At 39.4% G+C, this 14651-nt stretch overlaps 1 protein-coding gene across 11 annotated transcripts in view; it reads left to right on the top strand.

The window, feature by feature from the left end:
• Positions 1–14651, top strand: part of KLHL32 (kelch like family member 32) — a 234897-nt gene that overhangs the window by 29950 nt on the left and 190296 nt on the right. For 10 of the 11 annotated variants that reach the window (XM_072832009.1, XM_072832008.1, XM_072832004.1 and 7 more), the window contains exon 2: positions 12615–12688. The exons of the other annotated variant lie outside the window; for it this stretch is intronic. The gene's annotated coding sequence lies outside the window, so the exon portion shown is untranslated. The remainder of the gene's footprint in view (positions 1–12614; positions 12689–14651) is intronic. 11 annotated transcript variants of the gene reach the window in all.

Here is a 14651-nt window from a genome sequence, read left to right as displayed (position 1 = left end):
GTATTTCTCATCTGGAAAGCCTTTTCCTTTCTCTCTGTATCCTTCAGGGCTCCTCCACTTAACCTCCCTCCATCATTCTGACAGCCATCTAGCCCTCCGAAGGGCAGTGTGGTGCACCAGGATGTAACTGGGCTGGATTTGAGTCTCAGCTTCATCAGTTACCAGGCTTTTTGTTTGTTTGTCTGTTTGTTTTACCTGAAGTAATTCAGTTTGCTGAGCTTCAGCTTTTTCTTCTGAAAAAGGGACCCATTTAATTCTTATATTGCTAGGTCACTTTAAGAATTAAATGTAGTAGTACGTGCATTCCCAGCTTCCTTGTTTAGGAGTTGAACTATAGTGCTTCCCCAGTTCTGATGCTTCTTGAAGTTGTAAGATACACATCAATTTTTTAAGGGAAAATATAGTATATTGATGAATATATCGATTTAAGGTACCACCTCAACTTTATAAATTTAAAATGAGAAAAAAATTGTACATCTCTCAATAAAAGAAAATTTGAAATACCCTGTACTATTAGGACACTGCAAATGTGGACATTGTGTCACACTTTTAAGTTATTTGAAGGCAGAGACCATTTTTAATTCTTTTGTGTCTGCCATCACATCTTATTCAGTGATTACTGGAAACATATTAAGCCTTTAGGAGATACTTGAGTGAATGAGGAGTCTGTGGTTTAAAATTTAACAGTAAGACTGTGTCTTCATTTGAAAGTGGAGTTTGGATTGTCTGTTAGGTTGGGCAACTGTAAACTATGTATTTTCTATCCGTTACAAGACAATCATTAATCAGAGGAGGAGAATGTTTCTTTACTATCTGATGAAGAACTTTTCCATAGAGAATTTTCTGGTGAAATAACATAATAACGTAAATGAGGCACACTGATTATTTTTTGCCATATAATAATGTTATTTATCATATAAATAATTTGTATACTAGACAAAGCTCAAGGTCTATATTGTACCATCTATAAAGATGCAGATGGATGATCTCATTCTCAGGAGTGTAAGAGCTATAAGAAATTCTTTAATAAAAGGTTTTTATGGCAACATTTTTTAAAAGCACCTTAGGATGTTATAATTGCCGGTTAGGTTATTTTGACAAGACAGTGTAACTGATCCAAGCATTTTATGTTTCTATTCATAGACGAGTGATAGAGCTAGAAATTAAATTAAAGTGAGAGCTGGAAAGGGCTGTGCTAATGTCATGGGAGGAGCTGCCTTAAACACCATATTTTAGTCTGCTTCCCAGGCTCTCCAGCTATATTCACTAGGTGACTAGGTGCTTCATCCTTGTTCTTACTAGAGAAATGTTTGATATTCAGTGCAGCATTTTAATCTTCCTAGGGCATGAATTTCATAATATAAACCAAAACAGTGTGATTCAATATATGCAAATAATCTGCCATTAAGAGCTCATGTTCTTCATTCTAAAATGGAAATACACTGTACCTTTACTTGTTCTGACTTTGGGAATTTTGTGAGGATGCTGGTAGTCCCAAGGGAGTCAAGACAGTGAACAAGATTGATGTCGATTCTGCCTACGAAGAATGACCAAATAATTTGTCATACAAACTGGGAGACAAAATAGGACAGCTGGGGGTACAAGTAGTAATTACACAGGAACCGTAGGCAAACCTGTGATTACCCCTCAGGTGAATAGTCACCCCGGTTGAGGAGCTCACTGCCTGGGGCTGGGTCTCTGGGTAGAAAGGAGACTGAGACAACAGACTCTACCTCCCCAAACAAGTAATTACATAGAGTGCTGATTATGCTGTGAGTATGGATGTACACGAGTAATTAACTCAGACCTGGGGGGATCAGAGAAGGCTGCCCCAGAGAAGGTGGCGTCTGAGATTTGCAGGATGAATGGGAGCAAGCCAGGCAAAGCAGAGGGGTAGAAAGTCCTGGGCAGGGAACACAATAGATACCAGTGCCCTGAAGAGAGAGAACAGTTCAGTGTGGATGAGTAGATCTGCATGACTATGACCAGAAAACAGGAAGTCAAGTGGCAGGACACAATGCTGGAAATGCCTGCAGGGGTCCATTGAAGGGAATTTGACTTTGTACCTACAGCTTTGAGCACAACAGTGAGATGACCAGATGGCTGAGAGCTTTTGCCTGTATTCATTTGAGTGCCATGTACCCGGGTATCTTGTCTGGAGCTGGGTCTCCACATCCTCCAGCATGTGGAGATGGGTGGCTTCCTTCTGTGGGTGGATCCAGCAGCAGGACTGAATTGGAAAGAGTGGGGACATTTGTGGTCATTGTGTGCCAGACTGGTGGTGTTATGGACAGAAGAAAGCTTGGTAGAAGGCGCCTCCTGAGAAAGATAATCACCTGAAATGAAGTTATGCAGAAAGCTTACAGGTGCACATAGGTTGACCTTGGAGACAGAGTTCTGGAAGGTGGCAGGTGTTACGAAACCTAGGAGGGAGAGCACTCTGGTGGAACACACAAACTGTATGCCTAGGAGTGTGAGCAATACCCCAGAGTGAATTTCCTCAAAGACTGGTGGGTTTTACACCTGGAGGAAGGTGAGCACTGACTGGAAAAGTGAAAGCAGGGAGGCAGGTATTCCTAGGGAGCAATAGTAGAGGCAGTTACCACAGGCCAGGAGTCCTGTGAGGTTGCTGGTTTTTCAGAGTCACCTGTGGCCCAGCTTTGGGGAGAGCATGAGCTGTCCCAGCCTTGGAGACAGGGTGGTCACTGGTAATGGCCTAGCCCGTGAGCTGAAGGAGCTCAGAAGAGACTGGTAGATGGAGTCAGCAGTGGCTGGAGAAGGCTCATTATCGCCAGGGAGCAGAATGATGGCAAGGCCCTGCTCCTAGTGGGCTGTGCCCATCGTTGGGAACTGAATTAGTCTTCTAGGGCTGCCTTAACAAATCCCATAGTCCAGGTGGCTTAAACGGCAAAAATTTATTTTCTGTTGGTTCTGGAGGTTGTAAGTTGGAAATAAAGATGTTGTCAGGGTTGGTTTCTTCTGAGGCCTGTCTCCTTGGCTTGTAGATGGCCATCCTCTTGCTATGTCCTCACATGCTTATTTCCTTCCTCTCTGTTTGCATGTGTCCTCACCTCTTCTCATAAGGACTTGCATTAGAGCTCGCCAGTATAACCTTTTCTTACCTCAATTACCTCTCTAAAGGCCTTATCTCTAAACATAGTCACATTCTAAGGGAATGGGGGTTAGGGCTTGGATGTGTAACCTTGGTGGAGACACAGTTCAGCCATAACAGAAACTTCCTTGGGAGATACCAACCAGTAGTGGTTGCAGGTCCTAATCTCCTGTTGGTGGCTTCTATGGGTCAGATAGGCTTAGTAGGGCCATTTGAGTTCCCTTTCGAATGACCACAGATGTATTGTAGTTCCAGTTTTGACTTCCAGTGATCGAGATACTACCTTGCATAGTAACTGATTCAGCCTTTGGCCATTTTAGATTATTGGAAACTTCCTTCATTTTGAGTTGGAGTTGATGTTGTCTTAAGTCTCTAGCCTGATACTTCTTGCTCACAGCTAGTGGTCTTGATCCCTTCAGTACTTCAGGGTGTGACTGTGTTTTGGAATATATCCCCTTTGATAGTGTTAGTTACATTTAAGAGTGTGGCCTCTGGAGCCAGTCTGCTGGGTTGGAAGCCTGGTTTCACCACTTCCCAGTTGGTCGCTTTCAGCAAATTACCTGACCTCTTTATGCCTTAGCATCCAACCCATAAAAAAGGGGATAGTAAAATGCCTAATGAAGTAAAGAAGGTAAGGAAAGCACTATTGTGCTGGACACTTACTCAGTGCTCTCCTCTTCATCATCACCATGGCCTCCCTTTAACATAGCACCGAGGGACACACACGCTGACCTGTGCAGGTGGGGAGGACCAGCTCTTCCCCCACTCTTCTTCTGATGTCATCTGAGAGTCTTACCAATCTTTCTCCAGCCTCTGTACCAGTTGCTTTTTAGTGGATTTTCTGTCAGCTAGTAATAACCAATATTTGTCAAGTACTTTATAGTTTCGAAGTACTTTTGCTTTTAGTTTTGCTACTAGCCCTGAAAGGTATAGCTTATTATTGTCCAAATTTACTGTATGAAGAAGCTAAGTCTTGGAATTAATCCACTTGCCTAAAGTTATGATTTCTGGTAAGTACTGAACTAGGACACACCTGGCAACCTCCTCTTGTTACCCTTGTTTTTAATTATGCACATCAAAGTATGTGTTTATTGTAGAAAAATACAGATGGCCAAAAGTTTTAAAATCTTGCAGATGACAGTAAATATTTATTAATATAAAATATGTATTTTTGCAAAAGCAGTTTTACATACTATAATATGTATTGATTTATTGTTTTTTTCTTAAAACGTAATTTTTCGTGTTAATAAGTATTCATTGTTTTAAACTATTGCTTGGTTTTCCACTATTTAACTCATTCCCTAACATACAGTTTACTTCCAATTTTGTTCACATAAACGACATTCCAGGGAACCCCATTGTACATACTTTTGCACACTTATGTGATTCTTTCCAGAGAGTGAGTTTTTAGATGTGGGATTTCTAGATCACAGGCTTTGCCCATCTTAAGGCCTTTTCATACCTCTTTACAGATTGCCCTCTGGAATGAGCTGGAATGAGTACCCATTTAAACACCCACCTACGTGTATAAGAGCATCATTTTCCTTGTTCCCATTAACCGTCATCATTCTTTAAAGGCGATTGGTAGGAAATGGCATTTTAGTGTTGATTTATTTGCATTTTTATTAATAACCTGAGAGAACATTTATATGTTTAATGTTCCTTTATATCTCCACTTTGGGGGATTTGCCTATTTATGCTCTTGTCCTTTATTTATAGGGTTTTTCATCTTTTCCTTATTGATGTATTAATACTTTATATGTTGAAAATATTAATGGATTGTCTTCTAGCTCATGCTCTTTTGACAATGCTTCATAGTTGTACAAATTCCTCATGTGACTCTTGAGCTGTCCTTCCTCTGTTCTGATAATTATTTTTTTTAATGAATTCCAGAAACATTTCTTGATCCCTGTGAACCTCATCTTGTCAGATTCTACCTGAGGCTGACTGTGTCATCCAACACGTTTCTCCCAGCTATGTCTTATCTGCACTTTTGCAGAATGTGCCCTCTATCCAGGATATTTCCATCTAGGAGGCAGAGAAGGAGAGTCAAACTAATGTTGATTGAGTACCACTGTGTACCAAGCACTATAGTAGATGCTTTGCTTTCAAATCTGTAAACATTAGATAGTGTAGAAGACCTGGAAGCGGTACTCCATGTGCCTTCACAGATTTCATGGATATTGACTCTCCTTTCCTATTAGAGGTGTGGTTACATGTCTGTCATCTTATTTAAAACAGTTGATGATTCTATGGGTCCCATAGTTTATAGACTTTGCTCTCTCCCATTATAAATATCTATTTATCTGGGATTATTGTGCTGGGCCAGTTTACACTGGTTGTCTGTATATCCTGGCAACCTTTGGTGAGATCCATCTGCAAGAGATAATTTAACTTTCTTCCTCTCTCTCATAGGATTATAACTCACTTTATTGTATATACATAGTCCTGTCTTAGAGTATTAAGAAGAACATGCTGATTATCTTTTTTCTATAATTTTCATAAAATCTTAGATACGTCTGTAAAAGCAGTATTTTTATGGTTTTTGATAAGGTGTGGGAGCAGAGCAGAATAATTAAGACTCTAAGCTTTGGAGTCACACAGACTAGGTTTTAATCCCCAACACTATCAGTTCCTTCCTAGTCCTTTCACTTTGAGTCAGTTGTTTATTCCCTGCCCCCAGGTTTCTTGTCAATAAAGGGACAGTGATAATATCATCCACATAAAGTTGTTGTCAGGATTAAATGAGATCATGCATGTACAGTACATCAGAGTATAAGAGCAGTCAAAGAAAGCTTTTGGCTCATGGTGGTAGGCAAAGTGGTTATTATTTTGAATTATTTTTATTTATGTATTTATTTATTTTTGAATATTTTAGTTATTTATTTGAGAGAGACAGAGAGCATGAGTGTGAGAAGGGGCAGATGGAGAGGGAGAAACAGACTCCCCGAGAGCAGGGAGCCTGACACAGGACTCAAACCGAGGACCTGGACATCATGACCTAGTTGAAGACAGACACTTAACCAACTGAACCACCCAGGCACCCCTCGAATTATTTTTAATTAAAAGTTCAAAAGAAATTGTTTAATAGAAAAGTCTTTTCTTTTTTTCTTTCTTTTTTTTTTTTTTTAATTTATTTATTCATGATAGTCACACGGAGAGAGAGAGAGAGGCAGAGACACAGGCAGAGGGAGAAGCAGGCTCCAAGCACCGGGAGCCCGATGTGGGATTCGATCCTGAGTCTCCAGGATCACGCCCTGGGCCAAAGGCAGGCGCCAAACCGCTGCGCCACCCAGGGATCCCATAATAGAAAGGTCTTAAAGTTATGCTCTCAGGCCTATGTTCTGAATGATTAAATCTTTTATTTTTTTAATTTTTAAAGTTTTATTTTTAAAAAATATTTTATTTATTTATTCATGAGAGAGAGAGAGAGAGAGAGAGGCAGAGACACAGGCAGAGGGAGAAGCAGGCTCCATGCAGGGATCCTGACGTGGGACTCAATCCTAGGACTCCAGGATCACGCCCTGGGCTGAAGGCAGGTGCTAAACCACTGAGCCACCCAGGGATCCCCAAATCTTTTATTTTATATATTCAAAGAGTTGTAAGATTTTTAAAGAACGGGGCAATTTTGTTCTTTTGGCCTAAATTTCTATTTAGGTAGTGAACTGTACTTTAATCACACTTTGGGCCTTTTCTGTTAAAGTTAAGTCATCTCACTTATTTTTATTGGAGGGAGAGCTTACTATCTTTACTCTCTGAAAGGGCAAACATCCTTGTTAATTTTCATGAGTGAATATTCTCTATAGGAAAGTATGCCAGTGGGGTACCCTTAAACGTTTGCCTTTCAGACTAAAGGGATACCTAATATCTTTTATGAGATACCACACAGTGATGTACTGGTGTGAAAACATATTAATGTACTGGTATTAAAAATATACCAATTTGTGAAATAATAAGAATTAAAGATAAATTATCACCATATGTAATATATTAATAAAATACTGATTGGGATTGTTGCACGTGTCCTTATTCTTTTATGCTTAGAAGTAACATTTCCTTTTAAGACATTAACTTGATATAATTTGTTGACCAGCTGTTCAGCTTTTTGAAGAATCATCTAGTGTAACTAGTTTTTCATAGTAGAAACTTATACCTGTAATTCTTATACCCTTTTAATCTCTTGGCTTTCTTCCTGTAAATCACCTTCTGTGTCTCTTGCATCTTACTTCTGCCTGCCTAAAAGCTGGTGAGGGGCACCTAGATGGCTTAGTCGGATAAGCCTCCAACTCTTGATTTTGGCTCAGGTCATGATCTCAAGGTTTTGTGATACAGCCCCAATTCGGGCCCCATGCTGGGTGTAGAGCCCACTTAAGATTCTCTCTCGCTCTCCCTTTGCCCCTCCTCCCCCCTTAAAAATTCTAGTGATACTTCCCTTTAATTACTATAAACTACTAGGATCAAAAATAATATCTTTAAAAATCATCAGGTATTCTTACTTTTTTATTAGGATTTATTTTCATTTATCTGAGAAGCAGCATGAGCAGGGTGGAGGGGCAGAGGGAGAGGGAGAAGCAGGCTCCCCACTGAGCAGGAAGCATCCCACAGGGTTTGATCCCAGGACCTGAGATCATGACCTGAGCCGAAGGCAGACGCTTTACTGACTGAGCCACCCAGTGCCCTAAAATCATCAAATATTTTTAAAAGCATAGTACTAAAATATTATTAAATTTACAGTAATAGCAAGAATAAACTTCTTATAGGATTGATGTACATCTTAATTACACTTAATTGGTGTAATTAAGGTAGTTTAATTTTTAGTTTGGTTTGTTGATTATATACCTAGATTAGTTCATATACCCTAGTTCATCGAGGCTTTCTTTCTTTGCATGTACACCTAATTGGTGTAAGTAAAGCAGCTTAATTTTTAATATCTTATGTTTGTTGATTATATTAACTTATATTAGGCTTCCTGGTCTTTCTTTTGCATATAACCTATAAGATACTTTTTTTTCCTTTCTTTTTCACACAATTATGGTTTAAAAAAATTTTTTTTCCTTTGAAAATACTGTATTTTCAAAGTTCACTTCAAAAAAAAATCTAAACAAAACTCTGGCAGCCTTGAAACATTTTAATGAAAGTAAAACTATAAAGGTTTAACCTTATCAATCCTGTGTACCAAGCAGATTATATTTGAAAAGGAACTCACCAGTAAAAGAGGGGATTCCTCAACAAACATTTTCTAGGGGTGAGGCCAGTGAATAATTTTGATATGTCAAAGAATTGCTGTAGTTTTGAAAAGCGTTTGCTGCGTTTCCTGGGGTGAATGCAGGCATCTGCTAGAGAGCTTGGAGTGGGGCCCTGAATCATCCCAAACTGCAGAATGTTCTTGAGAAGATTGCTGCTATATGTATTTTTGGCATTAAAAAAAATTCAGTACTTAGCATGTAAACTACATTATCAAGAAATGAAACAAAAGTAAAAATTCACCCACATACCTGTCATCTGAGCAATTTACTATGTGAGTCATATTTGTATGTATAATAAAGGGAGACACATTGATGTTTATTGAGACCCTGTGATTTATCAGTCTTTGAACTAGATATGTGCCATGCATTATAACAGCCCTGTGATAAGGTGGCATTATCTGTATTTTTAGAAAATGACAAAATTGAGTCTTGAAAAAGGTTAAGTAGCCCTTGGTAACATGGCATCAAGTTGATTGATATATGAATGTGGCTCCATTTTATAAAATATTTGTTTTATTTTGTGTTTCCATGCTGCATTTATTTGGTTGTATTTTTAACTGCAAAGACTGAAATTTGTGTTACTAGTCTTTTGGGGGACGTTGCATGTTTTAAGTAGTATCACAGCTAATCTCTACAATGATAAGCACTGTATCTGCCTTGTGTCTTTATACTAATTATGCTGCAGAAAAATTCCCTTCTTTCTTTTCCAAGTTCATTAAGCTGAGCCAGGAAACTGATCAAAAGTTACTGAAAATTTAAATACATGTTTTCTTAACTATTTTTATAAATATATTTCATGCTTTTATTTTTTTTTATTTCATGCTTTTAAATGATACTTAGTGACATCAGTAAATTCTCTTTACCAAAATGATATTTTTATATATTCAGTGGTTGACCACTAAGCCACAGGCATAAATAGCATTTGCTTCCTCCTCATATAATGAATTTGTGTGGAAAACGAGTTAAAACTGAGTCTTGAGGAGCTTGGCCTTTTAAAGAAGGTGGAGGAAACAGCATTAAATGTCATAAAAATATGTACATTAGTTATCTAAACCTGGTTTCTGGGAGTTCTTGGAGTGCATTTTCCCCTAGAAGCAATAGCTAAAATTTAAATGATGGTCAGGTTTTTTGATAAACTCAAAATAAATGAGTATGTGTCTCCATGTGTTTTTGAAGCAACAAAGTCTCTCTCTTTTTTCCCAAACAAAATCTTATGTAGGACCTTAATTGCATTTCTTAGGAATCTTTTAACCCTCAGTTGAGTTAGCTTAAATAAACAAGGAATTTGTTACGAGGATCTAGGTTGTTTTAGGAACCCCCGAGGGAGGTGCACATGGAAGATCCAAAATGTCCTCTCTGCATCTCTTGTCTCTTTCTCTCTGTATACCTGTTTCTTTTCCCTGCATAATTACTTTCTTGGTGTCCTTAATCCACATGGCAGAAAACAGAGCTGAGACTAAGGTGAGACAGGTGAGGTGCCGAATTTAAGAGAGTACTAGAAAACTCTATGATCAAGGTAAACAGTATATGTATTTTTAAGTTTGTGCAGCATTTTATTCAGTTCTACCAACATCTGGTTGAATAATTTCACCTGATAAATCATTTTTTCAGCTTCAACCTTTGCTAAGTAGATAAAAATGTTAAATTCTATAAAATAGGCATACATCTTACTTTCACATAGTTAAATGAGATTCATATAGATTAAAAGATTATTTAATTGTGGTCTCAATAAGACATTAATATTCTTCAACTTTTAATCAAGTACAATCTATCATATATGAATTTTTTTAATGTATATTTTTATATATACATGGCTGGCACTAACTCACTGGTTGGCTGACCTTGAATTCCCTGTTATGCAATATCCCCCTAAAGGTTCATATGTTAATTTGTATATTTTAAAGTTTTTATTTAAATTCCAGTTATTTAACATGCAAAATAATATTAATTTCAGGTATACAATTTAGTGATTCAGCACTTATATACAGAACCTGGTGTTCATCACAAGTGCACTCCTTCATCCCCATCACCTATTTTACTGATCCCTCCACCCGCCTCCCCTCTGGTAACCACTGGTTTGTTCTCAATAGTTAAGAGAGTTAAGAGTCTCTTGGTTTAGATCTATAAAGAACTTATTAAACTCAACACCAAAGAAACAAACAATCCAATCATGAAATGGGCAAAAGACATGAACAGAAATCTCACAGAGGAAGACATAGACATGGCCAACATGCATATGAGAAAATGCTCTGCATCACTTGCCATCAGGGAAATACAAATCAAAACCACGATGAGATACCACCTCACACCAGTGAGAATGGGGAAAATTAACAAGGCAGGAAACAACAAATGTTGGAGAGGATGCGGAGAAAAGGGAACCCTCTTACACTGTTGGTGGGAATGTGAACTGGTGCAGCCACTCTGGAAAACTGTGTGGAGTTTCCTCAAACAGTTAAAAATATACCTGCCCTACGACCCAGCAATTGCACTGCTGGGGATTTACCCCAAAGATACAAATGCAATGAAACGCCGGGACACCTGCACCCCGATGTTTATAGCAGCAATGTCCACAATAGCCAAACTGTGGAAGGAGCCTCGGTGTCCAACGAAAGATGAATGGATAAAGAAGATGTGGTTTATGTATACAATGGAATATTACTCAGCTATTAGAAATGACAAATACCCACCATTTGCTTCAACGTGGATGGAACTGGAGGGTATTATGCTGAGTGAAATAAGTCAGTTGGAGAAGGACAAACATTATATGTTCTCATTCATTTGGGGAATATAAATAATAGTGAAAGGGAATATAAGGGAAGGGAGAAGAAATGTGTGGGAAATATCAGAAAGGGAGACAGAACGTAAAGACTGCTAACTCTGGGAAACGAACTAGAGGTGGTAGAAGGGGAGAAGGGCGGGGGGTGGGAGTGAATGGGTGACGGGCACTGGGGGTTATTCTGTATGTTAGTAAATTGAACACCAATAAGAAATAAATTAAAAAAAAAAAGAGTCTCTTGGTTTGCCGCACCCCCCTTTCCCTATGCTCATTTGTTTTGTTTCTTAAATAATACATATGAGTGAAATCATGTGGTATTTGTCTTTCTCTGACTGACTTACTTCACTTAGCATAATACTCCCTAGCTCCTTCTACCTCATCGCAAATGGTAAGATCTCATTCTTTTCTATGGCTGAGTAATAATATAGCTTTGTATATGTATATACCACGTCTTCTCAAAGTAAATAATATCTTAATGCAGTGTTTCAAAGTTGATGATAAGCAAAATGTCAAAATTTTAAGTAGAGATAAGATTAGTATAAAAATAACCACCAATATCATTTCCTGTATTGTTTTCTATTTGCAAGTGAGCAGCCCAACTGGTGTGGAGACTGGTGGTTCCAATTCTAAATCCCAGAGAAGGGTTCTGATTAGCTCAACTTGGGTTAGGCCCAGTCTCTTAGACCGGTCAGCTAAGGCCTAGGGGTGGGAGGTGTTTGATTGCCAACAGAACCTTGTGGGAGGCTGGACATGCATAGTACCAGCTGTCTACAAAAGTATTAGGTTCATGCACATGAGGAGACTGATTGGGGTTGAGTGAGATAAGGAACTTGACACTTGGTCTTTCTTTCTCCTTACCTTAAGGTTTCTCCTTATGTACCACCATTGAACTTACCAATCACTGAAGGGGAGAGTTGAGCCCACAAGAACAGGGAATTCAAGGTCAGCCAACCAATGAGTTAGTGCCAGCCATGTGTAAGGCCCAGGAGACAAGTACTTGGCATGTTTAATCAGGATAATATCTGATGAGGGCAAGTAGATGCAATTCCTCAGACATGAAACTAGAGGGGTCTGGATGTTGGGGAGAGGTTGATTGTGTGAACTGGTGATTACACTTACAGAGTGGGCTAAAGAGTAGGAGGTTCCCTTTTGTTCCTTTGGGAACTCTGGCACCTTTCCAGTAACCTTCAAACCACAGCCAGACCGATCTGTTTATGCAAATCTTATCATACCAGTCTCTTGCTTTAAAACCTTTTGTGGACTCCCACTGCTTCAAGGATAGAGACCAATACTACTTTTTCTTTTTGTTTTTTTAAGTAATTTTTCTGCTCAATGTGTGGCTCAAACTCATGACCCTGAGATTAAGAGTTGCAAGCTCCACCAGCTGAGCCAGCCAGGTACCCTGAGACCAATATTCTTAATACTGTTTGTGTGATCTGCCCTCTGGCCTCTAATAGGCCCCTGTTTCTTTCTGTCTTAGGACCTTTGCAGAGGCTGTTGACTCTCCCCAGGATACTTCTCAACAACTCTTCCCCCTACCTACCTCTCCTCCAGGTAATATATATATATATATTATATTTAATATATATATATATTTGTTTATATATATATATTTGTTTATTTATTTATGATTCTATTTATTTATTCATGAGAGACACACACACACACACAGAGGCAGATACATAGGCAAAGAGAGAAGCAGGCTCCATGCAGGGAGCCCGATGCGATGCGGAACTTGATCCAGGGACTTCAGGATCACGCCCTGAACCAAAGGCAGATGCCCAACCGCTGAGCCACCCAGGCACCCCAACAATTATCTTTTAGAGATCAGCTCAGATGTTCCATCCTCAGAGAAATCCCTTTCCTGATTACACAGGATGGGCCAAGTCCTCTGGGTGCCTGGGTGGCTCAGTCAGTTAAGCATCTGTCTTTGGTTCAGATCATGACCAGGGTCCTGGGATAGAGCCTTGCATTGGGCTCCCTGCTTAGCAGGGAACCTGCTTCTCTCTCTCTCCTGCTCTCCCTGCTTGTGTTCTCTCTTCCTCTCTCTCTCTCTTAAATAAATAAATAAAATCTCTAAAAAAAAACTACAATAGTTAATTAGAACAATAAAACCACAATAATAGCTAACATCATGTGGCAGGTAGCTTCTGAGAATTTTAATTTGTTCAATCCTCACAATAATAGTATGAAGTAGGTGATCCTGTTTTTAGGATGAGGAAACTGTGCTTAGTGTCCATTGCATTGATCACAATTATGATTAAAGAATGAATTATATGGGCCCTGTCAGTGGCCAGGATGGGACTGAAGGAAGCCTTTTGTTTAGAAGGAAAAGGCTAGATGTTGGTCTTGAGGCTGTGTTTGTGAAGCAACCATGCTATGCTCTGGGTGATGTGCTTACTTGGTATGGCTTTGAGAAGAGATCAGTGATGACTGTGAGAGTGTTTAACCCTCAAGCCACTCCTTGCTGTCCACCATGGCCCACTGTCAGCCCTATGAAAGGAGGAACTCATGTATTAGCTGTTGTATCCTAGGAACTCAGCTCTGGGTCTTACATAAAAAAGTAGTTTTTCAATAAATATTTATTTTATGAATCAGTCAAAAAATTTTCCAAAATTTTGGGAGTATTTTTCAGCAAGCTGCATCTGAATTCTATCCTAAAGTTACAGCACTGATGATGGGAGTTATTCCCCAGGGCTTTAATTTGATCTTGGGCTATCTGGTGGATGCCCAGGACTCGAGGTGGACACCTGTGTGGACCCTGTTTAGGGAACAGGTGAGCCAAGGGAGCAGATATCGGACCTCAGGAGTACTGGTCTCTAAAGTGAGGCAAGACCGGGAGGAACATTCTGCCCCAAGTGGAAGTAGAGAGATTAGAGTCTCATGCTTCTTACATAGGTGTTCACAAAGGCTAATTTGTGGAGGGGAATGAGTTAACCTTTATAGTTTTGGGATCATGCATATGGGAGGCTGAGATGAATACATTCTAGAACTCATAGAATAGCCCGGTCCTATGTTCCCTTGGGCTCAGAAAGTTTTAGATGGTCTCCACTGAAAGGGACTTTGAATGTAATTATTCTTAATTCACAGAAAAAGAACTACCTCATTTGTTTTCAACTCCATATGGCACTACCCTTTGGGCTTGTGTGATTGTATCTCTAATGGGCTGTGAGCACCCCTGAGAGCTAGATGCTTGGAGAGCCATTCTAGCCTTTCTTCTTATCGGTCTGCTCCTGGAGCCCTGCCCGGGTGGTCCAGCCCTGAATCCATTTCTGGATTCTGAGGAAGGGAAAGGTGGGAGACTGGCAGGGATCTCCTTGGGCTTATGAGAAGAGCTAAGTGTCCTGATTTAGGAAGAAATCCACATCCCCTCCCCACCCCCCAACCACCCACAGGAAAAGTGGAAGTGAGCAGGAGGAGAGATAGAGCTCTGGCTGAGTGAAGTAGACACTTCAAGTAAGGGAAACTTAAAATATAAAGTATAGCTAATAGACTTAAAATATAAAAACAAGTGTTA

This window comes from Canis lupus, chromosome 7 (assembly GCF_048164855.1).
Source record: "Canis lupus baileyi chromosome 7, mCanLup2.hap1, whole genome shotgun sequence".
Taxonomy (NCBI): Eukaryota; Metazoa; Chordata; class Mammalia; order Carnivora; family Canidae; genus Canis; species Canis lupus.
The sequence above is the reverse complement of the archived record's forward strand: the minus strand, read 5'-3'. Positions and strand labels throughout refer to the sequence as shown.